This window comes from Cupressus sempervirens, chromosome 10 (genome assembly GCF_028749045.1).
Source record: "Cupressus sempervirens isolate cs-2001-9-10 chromosome 10, ASM2874904v1, whole genome shotgun sequence".
Taxonomy (NCBI): Eukaryota; Viridiplantae; Streptophyta; class Pinopsida; order Cupressales; family Cupressaceae; genus Cupressus; species Cupressus sempervirens.
The window spans coordinates 961,051,259-961,058,470 of record NC_143127.1 but is presented as its reverse complement, the minus strand read 5'-3'; positions in this window follow the sequence as shown (position 1 = coordinate 961,058,470).

Here is a 7,212-nt window from a genome sequence, read left to right as displayed (position 1 = left end):
TTCTAAGTGTGGAGAGAATGCAAAGCACCAAATCTAATAGATCACGTAAGTAAGTATGATGAGAATTTCATTCAAGAAGGTATGTTGCTCAAACATATTCAGTTGTGTATTCCTAGAAGTTCTATGAGGTTGAATCTGATTAAGGAAAAGCATGGTGCTGGATTGGTTGGACATTTTGTAATTGATAAGACATTAAATTTGTTGAAAGAGAAGTATTATTGGCCACAAATATCTAAGGATGTTCAAAAATTTGTAAAGAGTTGTGGAGTTTGTCATGTTGTAAAGTGAGTGAGTCAAAATACTAGTTTATATACACCTATTTTTGTTCCTGAGAAACCTTGGGTTGACATTAGTATGGATTTTGTTCTTGGATTTCCTAAAACAGTGAAAGGGTATGATTCCATACTTGTTGTAGTGGTTCCTAAGATTGTTTATTTTATACCATGTAAGAAGACATTAGATGCTGAGCATATTGCTGAACTTTTCTTTCTAGAGATTGTGAGATCGCATGGATTACCAAGAAGCACTATTTCTGACAGAGATAGTAAGTTTGTTGGTTATTTTTGGAAGAATTTGTGGAAGAATTTGGGTACTAAATGAAGTTTAGTTCTACATTCCATCCACAAATAGATGGAGAAACAGAGGTTGTGAATAGAAGCTTGGCTAATTTGCTGAGATGTTTAGTTGGAAATAAGCCAAGTAATTGGAGATGCTATTGATACAAGTTGAATTTGAATATAAAAAATCTATGAATAGGAGTATAGGGAAGAAAAATTTTGAGATTGTTACTGGAATGCATCGTAGAGCTATATCAAATTTGAGAGATGTTGTTGGTGAAGAAAAGAGAAGTGTTGCAGGAGAAGATTTTGTTGATTTTATGGAGTCTTTGCATAAGGAAGTGAAGTTGAGGTTGGAACAAAGTAATAATAAGGAGAATGTTGATCAGTCTAGAAGACACCATGATTTTCAAGTTGATGATGAGGTGATGGTTCATCTAAAGAAATAAAGATTCCTAGTTGGAACATACAGTAAGCTGAAGATGAAGAAATTTGGACCTTGTAAGATGTTGAAGAAGTTTGATAGTGTTAATGCTTATGAAGTTGAGTTACCTAATGATATGAATATATCTCCTATATTAAATATTGATGATTTGTATAAGTATCATAAGTCAGAGGATGAAGTTGTTGTATCAGATGATTATCCTGAGAAGCAGGTTGAAGAAGTTGAATAGATATTGGATTAGGGAGTTGGCAAGAGCAAGAGAGGAAAAGATTACTATGAATATTTTGTGAAGTGGAAGATTAGACCTATTGAAGATGCTTCATGGATTTCTCAATTTGAGTTGGATTCAACTCAGGTTGTGAAATCTCAATGATTTAGGAGAATCATTTCTTTCAACCCCAATTGTCTGATGCAGGAACATCCTAGGTTGCCTTGTTATCTTGCTCATTTTTGTTCATTTTGCAAGTTGGTGTCTAGCAATTCTTTCATGTGCCTAGCAATTATAGTTCCTTCATGTGCCAAGTTACCTAGTGTATATTGAGTGACTCTTCATGTGCCAAGTTACCCAATGTATGTCAAGTGTCTCTTCCTGTGCCAAGTTAACTAGTGTATGCTAAGTGTCAGCATTTGGACATGATTTCTACAAGCCAACTTGCAAGATTTATTTTGATAATGACATTTATGTTAAGATCTTTTCTTGGGATGTGTCCAGATAGTTGTTGGGTCAGCCCTCCTCTTACATAATGTTCTAGAATAATTTGTAAGCCATTTTGGTAATTATATATAGAGAGTTTAGGCCTAGAATTATGCAAGTTTTTGGAAGAGGATCAGGGAGAAAAATTGAAAGTGTGAATTTGCAGTAGGATCTTTGAATGTGAATGTATTTTTAATTGGTCATAACCCATAAGGCCTTACATTTGGGCATGTATGAAGATATTTTGATGAATCAATAGAAGTATTTCACTCTTTTTCCTCCTTTAGTTGTTGTTCCTTATGTTTTCTTCCATTGTGTTAACTCTTGCAGGGTGGCTTGGATAGTTGGGTGAGCCTTTGGCCCTAGTTATCCATCCTTTGTCTATGTTATCTAGATACCTTCTACAAGTTCTTGAGGCTAAGAAGATTGATATATTTGTCAATATACTTGTACCAAAACTTTACTTTGAGCTTAGAAAACAATTTTTTACATCCTTTGGTGCCATGGTTAAAAGTGCATACCACATTAAGGATGTTGCTATTAGAAAAGGTGACATTGTCTTGAATAAAGACAAAAATGGAAACAAAAATGGGAAAGACAGGAACACGCCTTGGAATGAAAGCAAATATGTTGTCAATGATGGAGTAGTGGATGCTCCTAAGACTAAGGAATCTATCTTTAACCTTTCCAATTATATATATGCTATGAAACAATAAGGGGCTTTGAAGCCTCAAACATCTAACAAAAACAAAGAATTTGCTAAGAAAATAAATGTTTACACACCTATGGTCAAGCCTTATGAAGTGGTATTGAAGACCTTACTTGCAAAAAAATTGGTCAAGCTTCTAGAAAATTCTTGATCCTATGACCCACCCATCAAACTTGATTGGTAGAGAGATGAAATGTCCCTTTTCTGATTTTACATGATATTTCCAACCTTTAATCAGATCTTTAAGATCAAAAAACTAATATCACAAAGATCCTCCAAATTTCTCAAGAAACCCCAAATCGGGTATGCCAGAAATTGTGCCAAAAGCTTCACAGCTTCACCAATTACTAATAAATCTGAAAATGGAAATTTTTACAGAACTTTCAGCAGCATAACAGCCTACAAATTGACATTTACAGATCCGTATAGCCTTTACACAACAGCTCAAAAATGTAGGACCAAAACTATGCTCATCGGGCTCCCAAAATAGCACAAAATATGCCCGGAAACACCACAAGAACACTAATAATCTATCTCAGAAGTTTAATCACGTCCCAATATATATATTCAGATCTATTTTAATAGCTTAAAGTCTAAAATACAGCAGCAACCAAAACTGATATGAAATACTCAACCGGAAACACCAAACTCTTACAAAAATACACCCGGAAACTCACAAATCTGCACTGTTCAGCACAAAGGCAAACTCTGTATGAGCATGCACATGGAATGGCTTCAAACTCCCATCCTTAGCCTTCCTGGAAACCTGCAAACTCCCGTTCTTGGGTCTCCCTGGAAACCTGCAAACTCCCGTTCTTGGGTCTCCTTCTCCATAGGTTTGGCAGCCTCTGAAGAATAACAAAGAATGAGCGAAAATCAAGTCTGGAATCCCCCCAAAATGCCTCCAAACCTCTTTAAAAAGGGCATAACTATAACTCACGTCCAAGAGAGGTTAATGAAACATATTTTAATAATAATTATCATTTATTAGTCCAACGGTTTCCAAAGATTAACTCCCTTTTTCCGAAACTTCACTTTCTTGGGCCTGCCTGCCTTAGCAAAGATTTTCTTTTTTTTAAATTATTTGAAAAGGGGACATGACAAGTCCTCCCCTCCCAATCATTGCTTGTCCTCAAGCAATGGCTGAACAATAAACCAATCAATCCACCTGGATCCCAAATGTAGTCATGAACTATACTACTACCAATTAACATAGGCTCCTGCAATATCCTTTGCAATATGACCAAGAGGAATCCATAATCAAATTGACAATTATAGCTCAACCAAACTCCGAAATCACCACTACCACAAACAAAAACCCATGAGGCACAAACTCTTAGAACATCAGAACCCAAGTAAAGTGGACAAATCAAACTACCAACACAGTAAATACCATCAACGCATCCCACTGGCCTATATGGAATGTACAATCCAACTCTGAAACAATGGTGAACCCTCTTGAATGAAACTGTACCAAGTATGGAGAATCCACACACTGTACAACTCCTGCAGTCAACACAACTCTGCAAATCATCGGCCACTATCTCATAATCATAACTCCCATACACTGCTGATGGTGAAAAGACATTACAAGATAAAGAGTAAGAAATGGAATCCAAACCAAATTTGTCTACCATCAACTCCTCAGCACAAGGATCAAATGCTAACTGATGTACATACCCTACAATATAATGTTGATAAAAAAAACCAACCTCAGTCAACAGCTCACCATGAAGAAGTGATACAACCCACTGTGACTGATCACCAGCTAAGTCAAGAGATGTCATAGCCAAAGGAGTAGAATCAATAACAACACCTGCTGAAGCATCACTCTGAAACTCCTGCTCTAAGTCATGTATTATCAAGCTGTCAACTGTAGAACCTATCGCCATGTCATGCCCATCACAACTCTCATCTTGAGGCATCAAATTGTCCCATAACTGATGATAAGCACTAGGAACCAAAGTACATCTCTGTATCATCATCTCATCAACATGGTCATCAAAGGTAGATAGATGAGCATACCTCACAGTGTAATGCCGATAGAATGCACCAATCTCAGTCAGTGGCTCAGACTGCAATCCAGATGTAACTAACTGCAATCGATCATTAACCAAATTGGAACTGACTACTACCTCTGAAGACATTGCGAAGGGAGTAGTATTACTAGTAGGAACCATGCCAACTATCAGCTCACCAATGTCACACATGGTCTTTGATACAACATCTCTAGTCTTCGTGCCATTAGTACTAGAGGTCACCACCATGTCAGGCATACAACAATCTGCTACAACACCCAACTCAATTGAACCTAACTCTAGTGGGAATGAACTTGATATTCCAATGTTAGTATCAAGAATGGATGCATCCCCATCTCCACTGTCTCTGACAATCTCGGCCATGGACATCCTCGGATCACCAAACACCACTGCTTGTGACTGTATAGAATCAGGTGAAGACTGTAGTCGCTCTAACTCCATGGTCACCTTAGCCAAATGAAACTGTGACTCCTTGAAAGCCAACTGTGTACTCTCAAGAATCTCAGAAGTCACCACAAGCTGCTCAGTAATCTCACTCACCTCATCTTCCTTGGCCAACAATGCATCATATGTTGTACTGCCCCACTTCATAAGATAATCTCTGTCGGCTACCAACTGCATATAATCCTGTCTCAGAATCTGGATAGCCTCCCATAAAGAGTGGAACTCTATCAAGGAAAGATAACTGCCTCCCTGCTCATCACTAGTAGGAGAACCCCATCCATAAACTGCTAACAACTGACGAGCAGCATCGAAATGCTGGCAAGTGATAGCAATGTCTTGGTCACTAACTCTCAACTGATTAGACACATGATGGCACTGGCTTGACTGTCTCCTACAAACCTCCTCTGATGCACTGTCTAAAGGAGTATCCTCAAAGTTACTAGTCTCTAGAGTATTACCATCCATATCCTGTGAATCAAATCTAAAACTCATATCAACATACAGAGTATCAAAAACATTAGCATTTCTGTCCAACTCCTCTATACCCAAGGAAACTAAGTCTTCAAAATTGCCCATTGCATCCTTCTGGATGTCATCAATGCCAATATGATCCTGGGACTCATCTATACACACTGCCAAATATGAAATATCATCAACACATTCCAACAAGTAAGGCCGACTGGATATATGAACAAGGCCCAACATTGGTGTATAAAAACTAATACCAACATCAGACAAGATACTGGCACAAGAAAAGACAACACCATGTAATCTGCTAATCAAATCCATGATAGCACCCAAACAAACACTGCTACCAAAAAGTGTTAAAGATATCCAGTCAACTGAATCCCAAATGCCAATATAACAATCTCGAGTCCATATCCGTAAACTAGAATCAACTGGTAACTCAAGCAAACTCCTCACCTGAGTAATATGACCAATACCAACTAACTCCACATACCTGTCATGATGAGATAATGAAGTCACAATACTATCTTGGTTCACCTTCAGCTGGCTGGACAAATCATGTGAAGTACTACCAGCCTCAACCTCATGTGATGAAGCATCTAACTGTGCCTGGTACTCTTTCTCAGCAAAGTCATGAATGCTCAATGTCTGCTCATCTCTACCAGGTATCTCACCATCCTGCACAACAACATCCTCATAATCATCATCTGAACCCACTACACTGTTGTCACTGCCTGTTGTAACTATACCATCCTGAATACCTGTGGCATCACCCTTTGACAACCTGTAAACAATTGTCTCAATTTGAGTATCAAGTTGACCGTTACTATCAATCTGTGTAATATCCTTTCCCACCACCTCCTGTGGCAGAGTAGAATCTGAGACCTCTACCTGGCTATCAGCTAGTTTCTCAAACTCCTCATGCAAGTTCTTGGAAATTGTGTCATCTGTCCTGTGAGAAAATCTGCCAAATAGAAATCCAGTCAACTTATCCACCTTAGCTGGGTCAGATAACATGTCATTTATACGGTGGTGCTCAACCAACTGTTTAGACATGTCATGGCTAATTTTCATAAGTTTATCTCGAATGTCTAAATAACCATCCTTTCTATTATTTTGACTCTGGCTATCATTTGTCCAAGATTGTTCCCTCTGAGACTCTGTACTATACCTGTCCATTCTGGATAAAGTAGAGTGTAACCCCAATAGGATATAACTTCTTCAAACACCAAGAACTAACATGCAAATGATTAGAAGTAGCATGCAACCATAGATTTGGACATGCAACTGATTAGAAGCAACATGCAACCACCAAATTATGACATGCAAGATCTGGGTAGTTGTCAAAACTGAAATGCAAACTTCTACAACCACCAAATTCACCAAGAACTAACATGCAAATGATTATAAGTAGCATGAAACTATAGATTTGGACATGCAACTGATTAGAAGCATGCAACCACCAAATTATGACATGCAAGATCTGGGTAGTTGTCAAAACTGATATGCAAGATCTGGGTACTTGTCAAAACTGAAATGCAAACTTCTACAACCACCAAATTCACCAAGAACTAACATGAAAATGATTAGAAGTAGCATGCAACCATAAATTTTGACATGCAACTGATTAGAAGCAACATGCAATCATAAATTATGACATGCAAGATTTGGGTAGTTCTCAAAACTGAAATGCAAGATCTGGGTAGTTGTCAAAACTGACCTGCAACTTCTACAAACCCTCAGGCTGGCAAGATCATGGCTCTGATACCACTGAAATGTCCCTTTTCTGATTTTACATGATATTTCCAACCTTTAATCAGATCTTTAAGATCAAACAACTAATATCACAAAGATCC